This window comes from Dasypus novemcinctus, chromosome 11 (genome assembly GCF_030445035.2).
Source record: "Dasypus novemcinctus isolate mDasNov1 chromosome 11, mDasNov1.1.hap2, whole genome shotgun sequence".
NCBI classification, from domain to species: Eukaryota; Metazoa; Chordata; class Mammalia; order Cingulata; family Dasypodidae; genus Dasypus; species Dasypus novemcinctus.
Window position 1 is genome coordinate 1,264,587 of NC_080683.1, and position 10,144 is coordinate 1,274,730.

Sequence of the window (10,144 nt, forward strand, 5' to 3'; positions counted from 1 at the left end):
AAGGTGATGCTTTCTTCCTGAAGAGCAGCTTCTGGCAATCATTGACTCCTCTACCACATGGCACATGGTGCCATCTGCTGGTCTCTCCCTTCTTCCAGTTTTTGTTGATTTCAGCTTTTTGCTTTCATGGCTTTCTCTCTCTCTCTCTCTGTATTCATTCTGTTTATTAATACCCATCCTGATTGATGTTGGTGACACCCTAAATGAAGTAACCTTAACAAAAATCCCTAATTACAGTGGGCTCACACCCACAGGAGTGAATTAGATTTAAGAATGTGTTTTTCAGGGGCACATACAGCATTGCACTACCACAGCCCATCCTCTGGATCTGCTAAAGACATGTTCTACCCATATGCAAAATACATTTATTCCATCCCAATATCCTAAAGACTTTAAATCATTTCAGAAACAATGCTTATTACAAAGTCTCATCAGAATTGGTTATGGGTGTGGTCTTTCCTGTGGCACAGTTTCCCTCCTTCAGTTGACCTGGGAATCCTAATTAAAAAGTTATCTGCTTCCAATGTACAATTGAGAGACAGGCATAGGATAAACATTCCCATTCCCACAGGGAGAAGCTGGAAGGAAAATAGGGATTAGAGTTTCCAAGCAATTATGACACCCTGAAGGGCATACTATGTGAGTCCTCTATGGAAAGATGTCTTGTTCTATGGGCCTGATGGAGTGGAGGACAACCCTTCCAAGTGTGTGTGCAGTTAAAATGCTCTACCCAAATACTAGTGGTGAAGGCACCACCCTCTCCACCACTGAGATGACATCTAGGCTGTCAGCAATCTTAGGACATAGGTTCCAACCTCCTAGAACACTGGGGCGATAACACTTTTCCTGAACAATGGGCTGGAAGGCCTGCCCTCTCCAATGCTATGGCAGATGCACATTTTCTGCACACATGGTGTGTCCACACTCTTGGCCTGAATTGTGTTTGGCCCAGAACTCAGCTTCCATGGTTCTGCCCTTGAAGTGATTTTAGTCTTCAATGTCTCCCTTTTAATCCAGGCTGGCAGTGGCTCCACTTATACAGATCTTGCAAAAAATCTTGTTGGTCTGCATGTAGTAAACAGGGTTGAATCCATCAAACAAGACTTTTCACAGTTTTTTCCTGAGTAACTACACTGCAAGTCCTGACTTGCCCTGGAATGTCTGTCTAATTGGATTCACGTTCAGTTAAACCCTCACATGGACACTGTTCTCAGGGACTTGCTTTATGGAAGCCCAGAATTTTCCAAGCCATCAATTTCTGGTTTCTTTGTGCTCAGGAATTCAGTTATCAGCTTTTCCCTTTCCTCTTACATTTTACTATAAGCCGCAATGAAGGGCAAAACTGCCCTTTCTATAGTTACCTTGGAAAACTCTTCAGCTAAATATCCCAGCTCATTACTTTCAAGTTCTGCCTTCCACCAACATCAGAACTTAATTTTGCCAAGTTCTTTGTCATTTTGAATAAGGATCACTTTAACTCCAGTTTCTAATAATATTTTCCATTCATTCTTCATTTGATGGGCACTTTTGGCAATTGGGAATGATGCTGTTATGAATAGCAGTGTGTAAATACTTCTTCAGGTCCATACTTTCAAATATTTTGGGTATTTCCTTTGTGAGTGCCGTGACCTGCACAGTGCAGTCATAGGTGAACAGGGTCTGTGCAGTTGCAAGTAGGGGATGAGAGGGTGAAGAAATGAAAGACACAAAGTAGCAGGGACCAGGTGGACTGTGAGGAGACTGCATGAGCTTACAGCGACCTCAGGCACCCAGTTTAATCAGGCATGCTATTTTATAGCTTAAGTGACATCAGCACATTCAGCAGTTCTCATGGGAAGCTCTTGTTTCTAGGTCACCACAAATACAATAATTATTCTTCTTTTCAATAGCCATCTGATAACTGCTCTCCTAGAATTCTTATCCACATGCAGCATATTTTGTTCAGCACATAATCTTGCCCAGGGGCACCTCCTTTATCTACACCTTTCCTGTGAACTTTGGAGCCTGCTTTGCAGGGCTCCCCACAAGGGAGATTGAGGGGTCATATGGTAATTCTATACTTAACTTTATGAGGAACTGTCAGACTGTCTCCCACAGTGGCTGAACCATTTTATAATCCCATCAGCATTGAGTGAGTATTCCTAATGCTCTGCAACCTCCCAAACACGGGTAATTTTGTTTTTAATAGCAGTCACTCTAATAGGTGTGAGATGATGTATGTCACTGTAGTTTTGATTTGCATTTCCCTATATTTAATGACATTGAGCATCTTTTTATGTGCATTGTAGCCATTTTTATATGTTCTTTAGAAAGATGTCAATTCTTTTCCCTGTTTTATAATTTTGTTGGTGTCCTTTGTTGTTAAGTCAAAGGTTTGTTTATAAGTTGTAAATATTAAACTTTATCAAATATGTGTGTTGAGAAAGATGGCATTCACAGGGACATGGAGACTGACCACAGGCAGAAAAAGAATTTATTGAGAAGCTCTCCCAAGGGAGGGGTCTGAAGAAAGACTTCAGTCTCTCCACCAGCATGGTGGGGTTCTGAAGAGAGACTTCAGCCACTCCTGGAAGGGGGGACTTGAATTCATACAGAAATTTCCTAGGTGGGGAAGTGATAGTTAGTGTCAGGGGGTTGAGGGTCTGAGCAAGGTGCAGGGACCACTAGGGAGCTTTAGAGGTGAAAATTTTCCTGATAATGATTAGGGAGTTCAGGGTCTCTTGGAATGCTGCAGGAGCACATGTTTCTTTTGATCTGTAGGGTTTTCAAGGGTTTATTGGTTTCCCTCTGGTATGTAAACAGTGAAGGTTTCCATCTCCCCCTGACATGCAGGTAGAGTAGTGAAGATCTCCATCTCCCTCTGACAGACAGCTGGTGAAGGTCTCTATATCCCTCTACTCCTGACTCTATGGGGTTCCTTTCTTTAACCTGTGGGGAAGTGCCCTCAGACATGGGGGAGGGGGTTGCCTTTTTCCCAGTGCATGTCAGGGGAAACTGAGCTACAGCTTGTTAATATTGCAAACCTCTAACAATGTGGTTTCCAAATACTTTTTTCCCATTGTATAAGTTGTCATTTTATTTCCATGATAAAATCCTTTAAGTGCTAAAAATTTAAATTTTCATGAGACTCCATTTATCTATTTTTTCCTTTGTTGCTTGTTCTTTACATGTAAAGTCTAAGAAACCATTGCTTAACACAAGGTCTTGAAGATGCTTCTCTACATTTTCTTGCAGGAGTTTGATATATTTGAGTTTTTCATCCATTTTGAGTTAATTTTTGTATAAGGTGTGAGGTAGCAGTCATCCTATTTTTTTTGGAAACGAAGATCCAATTTTCCCTGCACCATATGATGAAGAAACTATTCTTTAATAATTGAGTCATTGAGTGGTCTTTGCCCTCTTGTCAAATAGGTTGGCCATAAATGGGAGGGTTTGTTTCTGACATCTCAGTTTGAGTCTTTTGATCTGTATGTCAGTCTTTGGAAATACCATGCTCTTTTCTGCTTGTTGTTTTTTTAAACAAATCAGTTTTATTCACACATATTAATAAAGCATATAATTAACTGAAAGTGTATAATCAGTGGTATTTGGTTTATGTGCATATTTGTTCATTCATCACCTCAATCATCATTAGAACATTTTCATTATTTCAATGATAATAATAACAAAGAAAAACCAGACAAAGAAGAAAATTCTTCACCTCTCAATCTCTCTATGCTTCCTCTGCTGTACATAGCTGCCGTTTCTGGCTATTCTTGCACAATTCTTCATTAAGCAGTTCTACTGAGATATATTCATATATCATATGATCTATCCAAAGTGTATATTTAATGACTTTTAGTATAATCAGAAGGTTGTGTACTCATCACCACAGAAATTTTTAGAAGTGTTTCATTACTCCAAAAAGAAAAACTTCCCAATTTTAAAAGAAGGTTGTGGGTGTTGATTGGGATTGTTGATTCTATAAATTGCTCTGGGTATGACTGACATCTTAACAATATTTTGTCTTCTATTACATGACCACAGAATGTTTATCTATTTATTTAGGTCTTCTTTGATTTCTTTTTAGCAATGTTTTGTATTTTTCTGTGTACAAGTCCTTTATTCCTTGGTTAGATTTATTCTTAGATATTTCCTCAGTGAGTAAAAGGTTTTCTGTTTGCATCTGTCCTGAGGAGGGGGCTTTGCCATGTGTTTTCTGAGAAGATTGTTCTTAGGGAACACAAACATTTCCCTTTCTGCACTGTTCCTCTGGGGTTTATTCTAAACTTTCTCATGGAATGTTTAAATAAGACTTAAACAACTTTCCAATCCAAGGCATGCTGTAGTTTCTTTTCTAATTCAGGGCTGTTTCATGTAAAATTCTGATAGGTTCAGAGAGAGTGGGGAAGCATATACAATTGGGACATAAATATACAAAAGGTTGGGATTTTCCTGTTGGTTAAGTTGGGGTCAGGCTGATGCCAGATGAGCCATAATGAAGCCCAAGGAGAAAAGGAACATGGGTGGCCCTGTTTACATGTTTGCATCAATTTTTAATGTGCAATAATTCCTCCAACATTACTGTAGTGAAAAGTATTTAAAATTGAGAAGTATGTGGAATTTAAAATAAAACAGTATTTTAAGTAGAAATTTTATATATAACAAATCTAGGATTTATTTTAATATTTATTTCTTGAATTTAGGAAAATGGACATTTCAAAAGTATTTTCTAATTTTACTATATGTTCATCTCATTTTCAATTGGCATAATTGCAGCATTTAACAATTTCTCATGAACCAGTAATGGTGTTAAATAAGCTTTTTTTTTTTTTACTTCTAACACATATTTATGTATTAAGAAGTTTTCATTCATGTTCCCTTCTGTGATTGTTAGGCTATTGTGTCAACTCAGTCAGGTGTTTGTACCCAGTTGTTTGGTCAAGCAAGCACTGGGCTAACTGTAATACAAGGGCATTTATGGACTTCAGTCACCATTGACTTTACTGCAGTGGTAAGTCATAGACAGCTGGTTATAATTACATCAATCAGGGAGATTGCCATCAGCAGTGAGTGACACTTAAGCCAATCAGTTGAACGCCTTAAAGGGGGAGTGATTCCAGCATTGAGAGAGAATTTCCCAGCTTGTCTTTGGACAGCCAACCTCTCCCAGAACTCATCAAGAACCTTCGCTGGACTTTCATTGCAGCCCCTGGTTGTAGCCTGTCTGTGGAACCTGGACTTGTGCCTCTCCATGGCTGCATGAAAAACTCATAAAATCACATACTATTGACAGATATCTCTTGCTGATTCTGTTTCCCTAAAGAACCCTGACTAATACACCTTCCTAAAATGTCTTCCCCAGCTTCCCCTTCTTTAATATATTTCAGCAATGGTTTGTCATTATCAAGTTACAAATCTTCCACTTCCTCGGTTAAATTTCTTCCTAAGTATTTTGTTCTTTTGATGCTGTTGTTAAATTAATGGCTTTTTAAATTTCCTTTTCATACTATTTGTTGCTGTGGTATAGAAATACAAGAAACTTTTGTGCAACTTTGCTGAAAATACTTATTAGCTGTAAAAGTATTTTTGTGATTCTAGAGAATTTTTTAAGTTAAATCATATCATCTGCAAGTAGCAGTAGTTTTACTTCTTCCTTTCCTGTTTGGATGCCTATTCTATTTTTCTTGCCTAATTGCTGTAGCTGTTATATCCAGGACAATGATCAATAGCAGTGATGAAAGATATCATCTTTGGTTTGTTTCTTATTCCATTGGGAAACCTTTTAGACTTTCCCAATAAGTAGAAACCTAAATGTGTATTCCTGATTTTGTTTGCATATTTGTTTTTAAGCACAAATGGTTATGGGATTTTGTCAAATAGTTTTTCTGTGGCAATAGACATGATCAAATTTTTTGTTTTGTTTTATTTGAATTAATGGTATGTGTTATTTTGTATTTTAATAGAATTCAATAATTTTGTGAGGAGTTTTTTTTACAGAGAAATCATGCATAAAGTACAGAATTCCCATGTCCCTCTCACAGACACAAAAATTTCCTTATACTTAACACTGCATTAATGTGGTAATTTAGTTAAAATTGATGAAACCCTGTGACAAGATTTATATGTTTAATTGTAATTCATAGTTTATGTTAGGATTCACTGTTTTTGTTGTACAGTTCTATGATTTTTTAATCCTTTTCTCTGGTAGCATATATACAACCTAACCTGTTCCATTTTAACCACTTTCCAATATACAATTCAATGCTGTTATTTACATTCACAATATTGTCACTACATCTGCCTTCCAAATTTTCCCATCACCCCAAACAGAAAATTTATACCAATTTAGAATGACCCCAATCCCTATACCCTCCGTGACACAGGTAACCTGGATTTTAATTTCCTACAATAAAATTCATTTTTCAGAGCACTTTTAGGTCTCTAGGAAAAGTATGCAGAAAGTATAGTTACTTCTAATACCCCCCTCTTCATCCTCTGCCTACAGTTGTCTTTTTTATTCACATCTTGCATTAGTGTGTTACATTTTTTACAGTTGATGAATCAATATTGATCCATTTTTGTCAATGAAAGTCCATAGGTTAGGTTAGTGTTTACTCTGCATTGTGTAGTTCTATGGGTTTTGACAGATGCGTAAGGTCATGTGTTCATTATAGTACCGTAAGGAACAGTTCACTCACCTAAAAATGCCAGTGCTCCACCAACTCACCCTTCCCTCCCTCCCCCAGAAACCCTGGTTACCTTGAACATTTTATTGATTCTATAGTATTGCCATTTCCAGAATATCATATAGTTGGAATTAGATGGTATGTAGGCTTTTCTAGACTGGCTTCTTTCACATAGTCATATGCATTCAAGATTTCTCTATGCTTTTTCATGCCTTGATAACTAATTTGTTTTTGTTGTTGTTGTTTTTAAAGATCTATTTAATCACCCCATTGTTTGCACCCACTGTCTGCCTTCTCTTACCATTTGCTGTGTGTTCTTCTGTTTCTGCTTCCCTTCTCCTTAGGCAGCACTGGGAACTGATCCTGGGACCTTCCTGAGTGGGAGAAAGGTGATCATTCTCTTGCACACCTCAGCTCCCTGGTCTTCTCTGTCTCTTATTGTCTCTCCTGTGTGTCTCTTTGTATTTTGACATCTTGCTGTGCCAGCACTCCATGCAGGCTAGCACTCCATGTCAGCCAGCACTCCATGTGGGCCAGCACTCTGTGTGGACCAGCACTCCACATGGGCTAGCACTACTGCACAGGCCAGCACTCCGCAAGGGCCAGCACTCTGCATGGGCCAGCACTACTGTACAGGCCAGGACTCCATGTGGGCCATCACTCCACATGGGCTGACCTGCCATGTGGGCCAGTACTCTGCATGGGCCAGCTTTCCACTCAGGCCAGCATCCCTTCACCAGGAGTCTCTGAGATCAAACCCTGGACCTCCTATATGGTAGACGGGAGCCCAATCACTTGAGCCACATTAGCCTCCTGCTAATTTGTTTTGAACACTGGAAAATACTCATTCTATGGACGTATCACACATTATTTATCCATGTACCTATTGAATGGCACATTGATTATGTCTAATTTTTGGCAATTATGAATACGCTGCTATAAACAATTTGTGCAGGTTTTTGTGTGGATTCCATTTTCAAGTAATTTGTATCAATAGCCATATTAGTGCTGGATTGTGTGGCAAGCCTATGTTTAGCTTTTTACAAAACTGGCAGACTCCCTTTGAAAATGACTGCTCTGTTTTGCTTTATCACAAGCAATGAATGAGAATTACTGTTGCTCCACACCCTCACCAGCATTTGCACTTGTCAGCTTTTGGGTTTCTAACCATTCAAATAGTTGTGTAGTGGTATCTAACTTTTAAAATTTTGTATTTCCCTAAATACCCACATCCTAAAGATGATGCAAATCCTTTCATATGCTTCTATGCCATCTGTATACCTTTTTTGGTGAGGTGTTTGTGCAGATCTTTTGTCCATTTTAATTGGGTTGTTTTTTTATTGTTGAGTTTTAAGTGTTCCTTGTATATTTTGGATATAAATACTTTATCAGACATGTGGATTGCATATACTTCCTCCCATTCTGTAGTTTCTGTAGTTTTTCTTTTCATTTTCTTAATAGTGTCTTTTGCAGAATACAGGTTTTAAACTTTTTAATGAAGTCCAACCTAACATTTTTTCTTTCAATATATAATGCTTTTAGGATTCTGCATAAAAAGTCATTGCTAAACCCAATGCCACCTATAATTACTCTTTTAAAAATTGCATATTTTTGCATTCTTTGATTAATGATGCATTTTGAGTTTGTTTTAGAGAAATTTATGTAGTATATGTCCATATTCTTTTTGCATTTGGTTGTTCAGTTTTTCCAGCACCATTTCTTGGAAACTCTGTCCTTACATCTTTGAATTGCCTTTGTTCTTTTGTCATAGATTAGTTGACTGTTGATTATATATATGTGGAGGATATACCTCTTTTCTCTCTATTATGTTCCAATTATCTGCCTGTCTATTGTTTCACCATGACCATACTGTTGTAATCACAATAGCTTTATAGTTTTGTTTTGTTTTGTTTGGAATGCAGTATATTTTTAAACACAGTGAAAGCCACCTGGCAGTTAACGTGACAAGTTAGCAGAGCTTAAGATTTACCAGGTCATGTCAACATTCACAGTCTTTTTACCTTCTTGAGAGCTATATGTGATAGTGTTTACCTGGAATGTGTATACATTTATAGAGGCAAGAAACTTTTGGAAATTCAGATTTAAGAAGCTGAAAACAGAAACTGCATTTGCCCAAGGGTGGTGTAGCTATGATTTGGGGAAACTCTACTTCCTCGAAAGTTTGTGCACTTCCCAAAAGGTGAGCTGTTAGGAATCCAGCAAGCAGCTCTGGCACTTGTAAGAGCTTGGCTACTAATCTTGCAGGCTTTCTGAAGCTCCAAAAGAGGAATATGAACTCTCTACTCTTGCCAAAGTATGAAACCCTTAATGTGCCCACTGTGGGTGTCAGAAGAAGACTGGCGTCTGGATGGAAAAGTCATCGGGGGGGCTCCCTGGCTTAAATGTCTTTGCAAAGGAGGGCAGCTGGTGTTAGTGAGGGAAGGTGGAAGGGAGAGAGAGGGTGGGAAAGAACATAAAATGAACACTATGTGTTTAAAGAGAGGATTACTCACTGTCAGCATGCTGTTTCCACCCATTTTCCTTACATGAGGAATCCAGATGATTCTATGAGGAAGAAAGACTGCACATGGGACACCAGAATTACAGCAAGTTCACATGAGCAAAACCTTCCATCACATTCTCTAGAACTCATGAGGCAGTACTTGGGCAAGCAACTTGGCTCAATCTGACATATTGAAACTCGTGTCCCTCAGGAAATTAGCATGAGGTTTGTATAGTGGTTAATTACTTTTTTAAAAAAGATTTATGTATTTATTTATTTCTCTCCCCTTCCCTTACCCACCCCAGTTGTCTGTTCTCTGTGTCTATTTTGCTGCATTTTCTTTGTCTGCTTCTGTTGTTGTCAGCAGCATGGGAATCTGTGTTTCTTTTTGTTGCGTCATCTTGTTGTGTCAGCTCTCCATGTGTACGGCACCATTCCTGGGCAGGCTGCACTTTCTTTCACGTTGGGTGGCTCTCTTTAAGGGGCGCACTCCTTGCACGTGGGGCTCCCCTACACAGGGGACACCCCTGCATGGCACGGCACTCCTTGCACACATCAGCACTGCACATGGGTCAGCTCCACACAAGTCAAGGAGCCCTGGGGTTTGAACCATGGACCTCCCATGTGGTAGATGGATGCTCTAACCACTGGGCCAAGTCTGCCACCAAGTTACTTTTTTTATTATTGAATTATATTGTAAAGGCTTCAGTAGTATGTCTACAATTAAGTTAAGACAAAGTTTTGCATTTACATCAAGGACACATTTACTGTAGTGGCATAAAAGAGACACAGACAAAAGACCAAGTATGTGTTTTTAAAAATAAAGACTACATGTTTTACCTGGTCCCACTTTTGCTATTTTGGACTGCACTTTTCTTCCTACAGAACTAACACATTTGTGTTAAATCCGATTTATCTTCCCACATTTTAAAAATTAAAAACAGCTTCTCACAATTTCTCAGTTATAAACAAA